Source organism: Nilaparvata lugens, chromosome 1 (genome assembly GCF_014356525.2).
Source record: "Nilaparvata lugens isolate BPH chromosome 1, ASM1435652v1, whole genome shotgun sequence".
In the NCBI taxonomy this organism is placed as follows: Eukaryota; Metazoa; Arthropoda; class Insecta; order Hemiptera; family Delphacidae; genus Nilaparvata; species Nilaparvata lugens.
The window spans coordinates 83,726,814-83,739,960 of record NC_052504.1 but is presented as its reverse complement, the minus strand read 5'-3'; the positions used below and the strand labels follow the sequence as shown (position 1 = coordinate 83,739,960).

Sequence of the window (13,147 nt, the reverse complement as noted above, 5' to 3'; positions counted from 1 at the left end):
GAGAAGGCTAGGGCCAATACCTACTATTACTTAAGTAATAGTAGGTACTGCTAGGGCAAACTAGAAGTTGTATAAGACAACTGCATCCCATAATCTGGAGTAAGAGTATCCACAGAAAGACCAAACAGATGATATTCCATACAATAGTCAGAAGCATAATAACATATATGGTGCAGAAGTATGGGTGACGAACAAGCGAAGTAGGGGTAAGATTCTGGCTGTGGAAATGGAGTATTGGAGAAGGTGTTGCGGGGTCACCAGGTTGGATAGAGTACGGAATGAAGAGATTAGGAACAGAATGAAAGTTCAATCGGATATAATGAAGTTCATTGAGGACAAGAGACTGGTATGGTATGGGCACGCGAGAAGGGCTAGTGCAAGTAAGTGGATCGGAATTGTGACGGATTGGAGCCCATTGGGTAGACGGAAGCGAGGGAGGCCAAGGCGATCTTGGCGGGACGAGGTGGACGACGCCATGGAGGCTAGAAATCTCACAGATGGGGAGTGGAATGACCGACAAACATGGAAAATCCGACTAAAAGAAGGAAGGCGGTGATTCACCGTAAAATCCTAATATAAGTTGCCAACAGTTTGCAATTGAATAATCAAATTTTCTCAAATTTCAAGCTTATTTTCAATTTTAGGTGAAAATGTTACTTGACATTAATTGAAGTGATTTTCATGCTCAATCTTTTCCACTCAAAATTTTTCGTTTAAATTGTATCTGAAGCCTGATAATTGAGAATCTAAAATCAAACTTTGCTTAGATAGGACGGAGCTGCTGAAATTTTTACAGATATGGGACTTGTAGCAGTTTATATAGCTTATCAATGAATATTTTAGGTATGAATTTGATCAAAATCGTTGGAGCCATTTTCGAATAAATCGCGAAAAAACCCTGTTTTTGACAATATTTTCGCCATTTCAGCCGCCATTTGAATTGCATTTGATCGAAATATTTCGTGTCGGATCCTCATTGTGTAAGGATCTTAAGTTACAAATGTCAAGTCATTCCGTTAATTGGGAGATGAGATATCGTGTACACAGACGCACATACACTCATACACACACACACACATACAGACCAATACCCAAAAACCACTATTTTGGACTCAGGGGACCTTGAAATGTATAGAAATTTAGAAATTGGGGTACCTTAATTTTTTTCGGAAAGCAATACTTTCCTTACCTATGGTAATAGGGCAAGGAAAGTAACAAAGACAAGAGTATTATTACATGGGAATCACCTCATCACTTGTTCGAGTGGATTGATTTGATCAGGGCACATGTTTTTACTGTGTTTGAATACTATAGTTTTATAATAATTTTCTAAGCATTCCATAATCTACGCAGTGAGTTACACAATGAGCCTCACAAGTGGGATTTTCATCAATTCTTTTAATGATCATCTTTTAAACACCATTTCCAGGAAACTAGCTCTGTTTCGTCAACTAACGCTTGTTTGGTGAGAAAATGTTCGAATTGATAACTTCGCGTATTTGCACAATAATTACGCTAATGATACCGTGAACTGTTTCCAGCTTCTAATCAAGGTTGTAGAAGATGTTAGTAAAGCAACGATTATTCGATAAATTTCTTTCTTTGAACAACTAGTAATTTTTGATCAATCAAAAATTAAGTGAAGAGGAGGCTTCCGAAATACAGAAGGTAGAATAATTAATTGATCATTCAATTCAATGTTAGAAAAAGAATATTTCTATTTCTTCAACGCTCGAAATAATAAAATTTAATGAGGATAGAAGAATGAGCCAATCGTAAAGACTTATATGCCATTTTGATTTAGAAGCTGAATATTCTCGTTTGTATACAAACGATCATGGAGGAAATTTTTAATTATTACCGCTCACTAGGCGAAATAATTACAAAATTATTGTTATTTCGAAGTGTGTTTTCTGACCTTGAAGTTTACGTTCCGTTTCCGTTCATCCATTTGCATGAGTTTTGTAACATTAGTTTGCTATATTTCCAGAAACAAAACACGAAGATTAAATGGAGCTATGGAGTTTAATGTGATCGAACTTCAAAAGAGTATTTATAATTTTGGGTCGATGTCTATTAACTTCAAAAACTCTACAAACAAATCTCTAATTTTTTATATTTATAACTCATTGGAAATAAATATCGAGGCACCGAGCTTCACTCGTTATTTATATTTATTGATAAACATAACACAATTCTTTAAAAATGATTGGGGAAGGACTAACAGGCACAGCCCAAAACTGTTTCTCTCCCGAATTTTGATTTATACACTGTAAATAGTCCTAAAAGTGATTTATGTTCCATACACTTGAATTCAGGTCCAATTTCCAGTCCAAACATTTGAAAACAGAAAAGCTCTAATATAGATTGTTTACAAACCAAATTTATTAACAAAATAACACTCACTAATCACTTAAAACTGTGAAATAATGATTAACTTTGAAAATTATGATATACTCTAATTTAGAATGATATATCATGTCATGTCAACAAATCAGATTATTTTTATCAAGTTGATTAAAATTTCTAGATAATATTTCTCGTGAGATAAGCTGATTGATTACACAGCTGAACATAATTTTGTCTCTCTCCCACACAGGCACACGCATCTTCTGTTATCGATAGACTACGAAATTATAATATGTTTTTTCAAGTATGAATAATTATTATCCTTTTCATGTCCTTCAGCGAGTTTTCCCAGGGATGAGACCTAGTGCAATCGAATTTTTATATCATAAACCTACTATGTTCCAAATTTCGTGAAAATCGTTAGAGCCGTTTTCGAGATCCGTTGGATATAAATATATAACCAACCATATAAATAACCAACCATATATATAAATATATACAGAAATTGCTAGTTTAATATAATAGGATAATATGCGATTATTAAATTTCTGTGGGGCAAAACTTTATTTCCAATAATCAAATTAACCAGAGAATACTGTCATTTTTATAGGTACGTTAATAAATTCTTTAGTAGATTTGAACACGGAAGCGTGAAAAAGAATTAATCTATTTCAATATGAGAATTTCTGTATTCTTTTCGGCTTCAATGAAGCACAGCTGATGGCCCCGGCTTTTTGGCACTGCTAATGGAAGAGGGAGATATTTTCATGATGATATCCATCGTTAGATCTCAGAGGTGAGTTTCAAATCAATTTGAGTGGTTTCAAACTCACTCGAATTGAAAGTTGAAAACTTGTAGAAAAAATAGTCGTCATAAGATTCAATTGTTAGGAATCTTCTTGTTTCTATGAAACTTACAAGAATTTCCTTGGAGGAAACATTTTTATTAGAAATTGTACAAGGAGGAAGTAAGAAGGATGAAAGATATTTGATAATGACAGCTTCGAAATAAAGGCATGACGCAACTAATGGATCGGATTTGTACATTCATAACACATAACTGCACACCACTGACAAGGTCAGAGCTTGGTGAAAGCAAAAGACAAATTTGATTTTCGATAAAAGATTTCCTGATTATTTGAATTGGCTCCAAAAACAAAGATTGAAGCATTCATTCAAGTTTATTTCTAATTGCAATTTAGTTTTTTAAATCACAGATCATTCTTCTCCTAGAAGGTAAAGATTCAGTCATCACATTCAAATTGTATCCATTGCCACAGACAAACCCTTTACTATTTGTATCAGCCACGTCAAAATGCAATAAAATAATTCAGTCATCATCAATAATCAACAATCACAAACGATATTACAATACAATACCAATATCAAAAATAACTATTATCACATACAATTCAAGTCAAAATGACAATTATTGAAATATCCATTCACATCATAGAAGTACTCTTTTATTAAGAAATTCTTCATTTTTCTCAAGAAACCATCAGGAGTGGTATAGATCAGAATCATTGAAAGTTTCAATTCAAATAACAATGAATCATGTCGATACATAGTTGGAAGAAGAATAAAACTGCACAAAGGTTTGAAAGGTGAATTCTTATAAACGTCACTCTGTTGACTGGAAACACACTCGAATTGAAAGTTGAAAACTTGTAGAAAAAATAGTTCTCATAAGATACAATTGTTAGGAATGCTCAACTTTACTACACATAATTATTTTATCAATTGTTATTAAATAATAGTAATAGAGTTCCAGTACTTGTCAGTTGTAAGAATTCCAAAACCAATTTAACAGTTCAATTGAGAGATTCGATTTCCACCACAGTATTAATTCTCTCTTGATTTTCCTCCTGAAATCAGCTCATAGCTTCTATAGAAAAAGTTTTTGGCGAGATAACCAGCTACTTCTCAGGAGGATAAAATCGAAAATACAATAATTTAACAGTACTTGAAGCTTCATCAAGCTTCAGGCATCAATCATTTCAAATTAACCCTAATTAAAAATTGAAGAAAAAGAACATAGTAAGCCTTCGCACATAGTTGAACTGCAAATTACACAGTCAAGATGCATAGCAAAAACAAACACTTGCACTTGAAACTAACATTATAAAGCACTTGAAATAACTCATCATTAATTTGCCTCATTATTTAATAATAATATCAGCTCTCCAGTGCACTTATTTGAGTAATTTTTTCATACAATCTTGTAGATTTTGAGAATTTGATAACAATATTATTTGAATTAATAGTTTCATACAATTTTGATACCAGCTAACGTGAAAAATGTTAATTTTGAGAATATAATGATGTTTCAAAAATCTATTCTTCGTTATATGCGATTGTTAAAGAAAAAACAATTAGCACAGCATTACCCACCAATGTGTTAATCCTATGTGTCATGTTGCACCGGGTAAGGCTTCTTGAATACTGAGTAGCGAGTAGTGAGTACTAAACTGAGTGAATGGACGGACATTGGTCGCTCATCTTCACCGCTGCAAGCCTCGCCACTTCCCGGCTTCCACACAATAAAACTACCACACTGTTTCACACAGTGCTGGAGTGGGGGGGGGGACTAGCCAAATCATAGACAACAACTATATTAGTGCAGTCACTGTACTCGTTCTCTATTGAAGTCTATGCATTCACTAATATATCAACTTCGTGCCCCTTCTCTGTTCAATTTTTCTGTAGTTAGAAAGAATCGAATCTTCAAATTAAATAATATGTACATAACTGGGTCTTTATGATGGTCTATGTGATATTTTTGAATTGAACACTCATTTGATATTTTTAATAATTTGCATCTGAACTTAACCCTACTTTGAACGTTTTATTGGACAAAATTGGAAAAAAGACACTGTACTCGTTCTCTATTGAAGTCTATGCATTCACTAATATATCAACTCCGTGCCCCTTCTCTGTTCAATTTTTCTGTAGTTACAAAGAATAGAATCTTCAAATTATTTACAAAACTGGGTCTTTTTGATTAGTTTGATTACAGAAAATAACTAGTACCTCTGTGATATTTTTGAATTGAACACTCATATGATATTTCTAATAATTGGCATCTGAACTTAACCCTACTTTGAACGTTTTATTGGACAAAATTTAATTTGGGAACAGAAGAAGTTTTGGGCCAGCGCCTGTTTTTACTTTCCTTGCCCTATCACCATAGGTATGGAAGGTATTGCTTTCCAAAATGGACTGTTGGTTTGGGGTGCAGCAAATTACAACTCAATAGATTCAATTTTTAAAGCTCAGAAACGTATTCTTAAGGTTATGACAAACAGAAACAACCGTTTCCCAACTAGTGAATTGTTCACCGAAAGTAGAGTTCTCAGCGTCAGGCAGTTATATGTATTAGTTTTAGTAATTTATATTAAGAAGAATACAAATTTTACCGATTCAATTTTCCATAGCCACAAAACCAGAATTAGAAATCTCAATTTTCTTCTCGTTCCTAGAATGAACACAGCTTTTGGTCAGAGATCTGTACAATATTTAGGTCCTAGAATTTACAATAAAATCCCGCAGATCGCAAAGGACGAAATAAATATAAATAGATTTGAAAGAGCAGTACGGAATTGGTTATATGATACTGACATTTACCAGACCGAGGAGCTCATTGTAAATAGGATATAGAATGAACTACTGTCTTCTTTTCATTCTACCTTTAATAACTAACAAACATTTATAACTTAATTTACTAATTACATTTTTTATACATGTTTTAGAAAACAATATTATGATCACCTTGACACATATTATTATAGTGGGGTATTATAATATAGAACTAAGTTTAGTATTAGCAATTTTGTATGTATAACAACTATGTATATGTTTTGTCAATAAACTCCTCAGGTTGCAATTCATTGACAATCAGAGAAATTATTATTATTAAAAAAATTAAGGTAGCCTAATTTCAAGTTTTCTATACGTTTCAAGGTCCCCCGAGTCCAAAAACATGATTTTTCATTCCGATATTGTAATTGTTTATCCAATGAATAAATAAATTAATGAACTCGACTAGTTTCTATTAGTTAATAGTTAATTTGAGTCATTCTCAAGAGATCCCTTCTCAAATTAATTATTATTTTCAAAATATTAGAAAACCATTATTCATATTCAAATAATAATGAAAAGTGTAAAAATAAGAAGGGCCTGTCCTTTCATGTGGAGAAAAAAGAATAGTTTTCTTCTTGAAGAACTTGAAGTTTCTACTCTTATTTGGAGTTCTTAGAGCTCTCTCTCTTAAACTAGTAGTTCTGTGAACAGTAGACCTCGCGCTCAATAAGTTACATTGACCTGTTGCTATGTTTTCTCAAGAACTAATAAATAATTTATCAATTTAAGATGTCTATAAAAAATCCTAAACAAACATAGTGTTTTCTGTCCTATCGTACCGTGACGTGTCGTCCCGGAATGTGAGTGTGAGCGCTGTTATCAGGTTTGGCTGCAACTGTCTACAACGTTGATGGAAAGATACATTTTCAAGATATTCGATGTTTTTGAAAAAAAAGTATTATAGTCCACTAGACAGCTGATTTATGATGAATAACTCTATAGTCCAATTTTTCCTCTAATATTGGCGTATGAAGGAGGCTCCTTTTTCCTTCTATATTATCCTTGAAATGCGAAATTTCCAAAACCCTTGTATATACGTCGACGCACAATTTAAAAAGGAACATACCTGTCAAATTTCATGAAAATCTATTACCGCGTTTCGCCGTAAATGCGTAACATCAACTTATAAACATTTAAACATTAAGAGAAATGCCAAACCGTCGACTTGAATCTTAGACCTCACTTCGCTCGGTCAACCAGATGTCGGAGAAACGTGGTCAGACCTTTGTGCAAAACCCTTAACATGTTGAAAATGACTTCTCTTTCTTCTCTTTTCTATTTACCTAGCTCAGAATCGGTTCTTCTTCAGGATCACAAGATAATCTGCCATGAGGTTTATACTTCCTTCAATCAATCCTTTAAAATAATCTTACCAATTTATTTCCAGTTCACCACTACTCATTTTCACCACGTTCCCTGTCACCATATCTCATTTTGGCAGTTTCCGGCGTTCTGACAGCTGAGACAATAAAACTTCATACACACAAACCCTCTCTAACAGCCATTCTGCTGTATCCTTTGGAACGGCAATGAATTGAGGATTTGCTATTCAATTTTTGATAAATCAACTCACTTAGTTGCTGATGGATTCAACTTGAAAACTTTCGTATTAGACCGTTCTGTCTATCTTCCACTTCAAGGGCCTCTCCTTTCATATCCTTACCTGTCTATCCATGGGTTGTTCTTGTATCCTAAATAATTCCACTCCGCCTTGTTCTTGAATTGTAACATCAAACGCCATGAGCTGAGCATCTGAGGTATGATGCTATTCAAAAAATTCTTTCAATAAAACATATTCACTTTCAATAAAATACGTTGTTTCAATAACTCCTCTTATTAGAAATCTCATATTTGAAAGGTCTGGTAAAAATGACAATCTTCGACAATCAATCATATCAAGACAGGGACAGGACGTCACGTTCACGTCAGGAAATACATCCTGCAAGTCTGTCCTTTTCTTAGAATGATATGAGTTTTGAATTTTTTAAAACAATAATTTGTTTGAAGTGAAGTGATAGGAAATGGTTGTCTTAAAAATGAAGGTTCGGTCTCATGTTCATCTTATCGTTTTGTTTGCTGCTTATCTATTTTGCTAACTGATTATAACTTACCATTTCTTGTTTGGATAATTGTTTTGAAATTACTCGATTGAACTCTAATTCAGATAGTTTTCAATATCAATTATTTACCAATAATGACTATTTTCAAATTGCTTCCACACGGAGTGGAGACATCCCATTCAAAATCCAAAAAAGGGAAGACATTCAAAAAAGAATAAGAATCTTTATTGACCAATAAGTACATGATATTATGCAATGGGCTTTGTCACTTTGTAAGGGCGAAACACGCGACCCAGTCAAAAATATTACAAATTAAGATTACTAATCAATTACCAGTCCAGTTATTGATGTCAGTAAAAAAGGGAAGACATTCCCTTTAAAATTACAGAATGCAAAATACACATTTTGAGAGAATTTTCACTCTTGTCGAGTTAAATGTTTTATTACTTTTCTTTATCACCATCAAAAATCACTCTGTCGACAGAAAAATCCCATTGTGATTCATGAATAAGAAATGCAAGATTTTGTTTACTTTTGAATATACCTGAAAATGTATCCTATACTATTAAACGAACAATTTCTGTTTAGATGTTTATATGTTTGTATTTCATCGGATCTCGAAAACGGCTCTAACGATTCTCACGAAATTCAGAACATAGTAGGCTTATAATATAAAAAATCGATTGCACTAGGTCTCATCCCTGGGAAAATTCGCTGAAGGACATTAAGAGGATAGTAATTATTATTAACCATCCTTGGAAAAACAGCTGATAATAATTATTTCGTCGTCTTTTGATGATGGAAGTGAGTGAGCGAGTTCATGTGTGTGGGACAGTGTCAAAATTATGACTCAGCTGTTGAACTTTTGTAATCATTCAATCATGTACTGAGTGCCGGTTGCAAAAAAGCCGGGTTATTTTCAATCCTGATTAATTCCAGTAGATCCATCTTTTTGAAATGGTCTTCTCTGATTTGGTTCACGTGAAATTAATTAGGATTAAAATTCAACCGGCTTTTGTGCAACCGGGCCTTGTGAGGGAAATTTTTACATTCCTCTGGGAATTAATCTCAATTTACTGTGATAAGATAGAACATTTCTGTATGCACTATGAATGTTATTATAATTTCTTCTCTCGTGTAATACATTTTTTATGCTTCTGTACTCCAGAGCGAAGCTCGGTCCACGATATTTTTTTATAAATTAAATAATTGAATTATTATTCAATTGAAAAATTCAAATTCTAACCTCATGTTTAGATGATAATATTGCCATCAATTTTATTCATAATTGATGACCATTTTTGGACTCAATAGGATTTTATTCTTTTGGTGACGAATTATAAAATTATTTGCTATGAACACAACATTCAAGTCTTGGAAATGGGACTGATGTCCATTACTGAGTTTTATCATGAAAATCTGTCTGGAGAAGAATGAAATATATCCCGTAGGAGAAATTGAGTGGAGATCAATCCGTATTATATAAAACTATAAAATGCTATTACCATCTTATATTAATGAAAAATGATCCATAGGAGATCAAGAAATGTGGACCAGTAAAGTAATCGAAACGAAAGTAGTAGTGAACTCTGTCATTTTATCCCCCATAATTATGATGAATAAACGTAATAGCCAGCGACCACATATAATATAAGTTTTAACATTTGCATTATATTATTGCATTATATGCATTATTTGCATTATATATATTATATTTGCATAAATATTGCATTTAACATTTTACATATTAATATTTTTGTATTATGTGGTCGCTGGTAATAACTCTCTTGAGACACTGTCATTTTTCCCCCATAATGATGATGAATAAATGAATAAATCATAAATAAACTCTGTTGATACTATTTTATATCTGATGAATAAATTTTATAGTGTCTATTGAATTATTATTGGTCGATTATTTATTTATTTACAAAAAAAATACATACAGGTATGGGAACAACAGGCATTATAGCCCAAAATTGTACCGATAATTGATATGAGTTATTAAAAAAAGAAACAAAGCTAGTTCTCTATTGCAGTTCTGTTACGAAAATTTATCAAGTCTATTCGAGAAAAGTTAACTTCTAACAACGAAATGTCTTTTACACGAAAAGAGGGAAAGACGAACGAAAAGGAAAAGGCAAGATGAGGCTAGTCAATCTCTAGCAAGCTACCTGACTGCAGTACTTTGGTGTAGTGCTATTTGCGTTCTGAATTCGTACGGCGTAACTCATGCTACTCAAAGTAGAATAGATGCTAACAAGCTTCAAATACAAGTAACAGCTTCTCATTCTTTTGCCAACTATTCTGTCTCATAGCAATGAATTTCGTTGCAGTTTCCAGATGGTACATGGCACCATTCAAAATTGAAGGATTCATAGCAAATGTTTTGAAAACTATACAGGTGGTCCAGGCAATGAATGCTCAAAAAAGGGTATAGAGGGAAATGTTGGGAAGACAATTTTTGACCCCGCAGTTCTGTTTAGGGTGGTAAGAAGGTAAACATATCAAAAGTCCCCATCCCTACCCCCTGAGCTAAAGGGGTGGGGGTGGTTTACAGGTACTATTTTTTGGATTCTCGCATATACCTCAAAAACTATCTATCCTCAGAACTTGACTGTCATATAACAAATTGAAGCTCACATAATTTCCTACAATATTCATTTTATAACTTTTTTTATATCTCCTCCTCTTATTATCATAATCAACATGGATTTTTCTCATCGATATTCAAAAAGTTATAAGAGCAAAAATATTAAAAAAATGGTGGCAAACTTGTTTTTTTCTTCAAAAATGTCACACCTTCAAGAGCTGATATCTCGAAAACTAGAGGAGATATAAAAAAAGTTATTCAATGAATATTATAGGAAATTATGTGAGCTTCAATTTGATATATGACAGTCAAGTTCTTAGGATAGATAGTTTTTGAGGTTTATGCAAGAAACCAAAAATAGTACCTTCAAACCACCACGACCCCTTTAGCACAGGGGGTAGGGATGGGGACTTTTGATATGTTTACCTTCTTACCACCCTAAACAGAACTGCGGGGTCAAAAATTGTCTTCCAAAATTTTTCCTCTATAACCTTTCCTTGACTGGACTAAGGAGATTATGAAAAGAAAATAAAACTTTGATATTGTTCGTAAGTCAAGACATGAATTTAACGTAGGCTCAATTCAAAACTCATCTTAAAACAATAAAATTGAGAATGATCATTCTTCTAAATCTAGAAGAATGGTCAGTCTTCTAAATCTAGAAGAATGATTTATGGGGAGACTTTGAGAGGTAATTAAGAGGGTTGGGGTGGGGGATTTCCATTCCTAGGAAGAGTTGATCGTCTTTTACTTACAGATTCTGAAAGTACTGATGGAGGAAGGAACTGTAGTTCAAAAGACCGATTGCTTCAGGCAATACAGTGTTGCTCTTAATTTTGTTTCGTTAAGAATAAAATTCTTTCAATATAATCTATCAAGATCTCTTTTTCTTATTATCTTCGCCATCAAGCCTATAGACGTCTTCAAATCTATATGAAATTCATTTTATTCATTTTCAACATTATGAATGTCATCGATCGAAAACGCATCTTTGTGAAATCTGTAGCTTTTCCCTGTGTGTTGAGAGCTAGTTCTATAATGTGATAGCTTCATTCATTAGCTATGTAACTAACAGCTCATGGAACATTTTATTCCATCTCTGCCACTAAAAACTCAACATTGGATGGTAGACTACACTTAAGAGCTGATATTTCCTCCAGAATGCGAGAATCCAAAAACAATAAGAATAAAATGTATGAGAGAAGTATCCTATCAAAAAGCTAGTAGACAATAATAAATAATCTAGATTGTGAACTTTTTGCTCGAAAGCTTGTCAGATCTAACCTTTTATTCCTGTAAGCACTTGTTCAAGGTTGAAGACTGAATGAGCAGGCTTATCGTGTGGATAAAGAATTGTTCTCAAATCACAAGGATATGTGACCTTAAACTTATGTCCAATATTCAAATGTTATGAACCAAGTTGTCACATAGAAAAATGTGACTTGGCTATTGGATTGCCAGGGCGGTGTCAGATCCTTCACTTGCTCAAGTCTTGCTATAATAAATACTGTGTAATTTATTCAATACAATGCTACTTGTACTACAATTTGTTTTTCATCTAGGTGAAAAGCGAGGTCATATTACTTCAGTAATACAATATAGGCTTATCTATTGTGAAGTGACATTTCAATAGAATAAGTAATACAGTAGTAGGCCTATAATGTATATCCAAGTAAGATGTAACTCAGTACAATAAAAAGCCATCATAGAAATAAGTGGATGTAATGTGAAACAATTACTGCATATTGATCTTTGATACTCATTTCCTGTACTTAATTATTTTTATATTTTAGTAACAAAGCTTGATTTGAAATTTCAGCTGAGGAATTCCAACAATATTTCCCAGCTTACTCCAGCAAATGTATAACAAATCATCATAAATGAATAATGAAATGAATCCACTTGCTTAACCACGGTTAGGCACCTTTTTGCTAGCCTTCCCAATCCTCTTGAGAGATCCAAAACGTGTTATACTATCAGTGAAACACATTTGGTGTATTTGACTCACAAACATTACACCATTTGAGCCTCCGTATTGTAAGGATATTTTGCACTATGTAAAACGTGCTTGCTTCTGAGTGAGGATTCTTGATTTGGAAATTGATGATCACAGTTCAAAGCTGTGAAACTTCAAATCACTTGATGTGATGAAGTTAGTCACATAACATAATGATGTAAGTATGATGGTAAAGTGCCCGATTATATCTAAAAATAAAAATAATGTACTAGTGGAACAAAGCTCACTTGTATGTGCTGTCATACTATTACGGAAGATAAAATGTCCTACAGCAAGCTACAAAATTGAAGTTTAAAAATTGCATAACACCTATGTTTTGGCATTGAATTTTTATTCTTGGTGCCGGTGCACGAAATTTCGCGGAACTGGTTGGCTTTAGATTGAATCTGGTATTTCTCAAAGAGTTGACAGTCGAAGCACGTCCTTTCTTAACCTTTCTCTTATTGGATCACCTGTTTGGAATATCAAATGTATAACATAGGATTG

At 33.2% G+C, this 13,147-nt stretch overlaps 1 protein-coding gene across 1 annotated transcript in view; it reads right to left on the bottom strand.

Moving 5' to 3' along the window:
• The window catches only part of LOC111048433 (protein spaetzle 3), a 67,689-nt gene that overhangs the window by 17,481 nt on the left and 37,061 nt on the right, over positions 1–13,147 (bottom strand). The gene's annotated exons all lie outside the window — the stretch shown is intronic.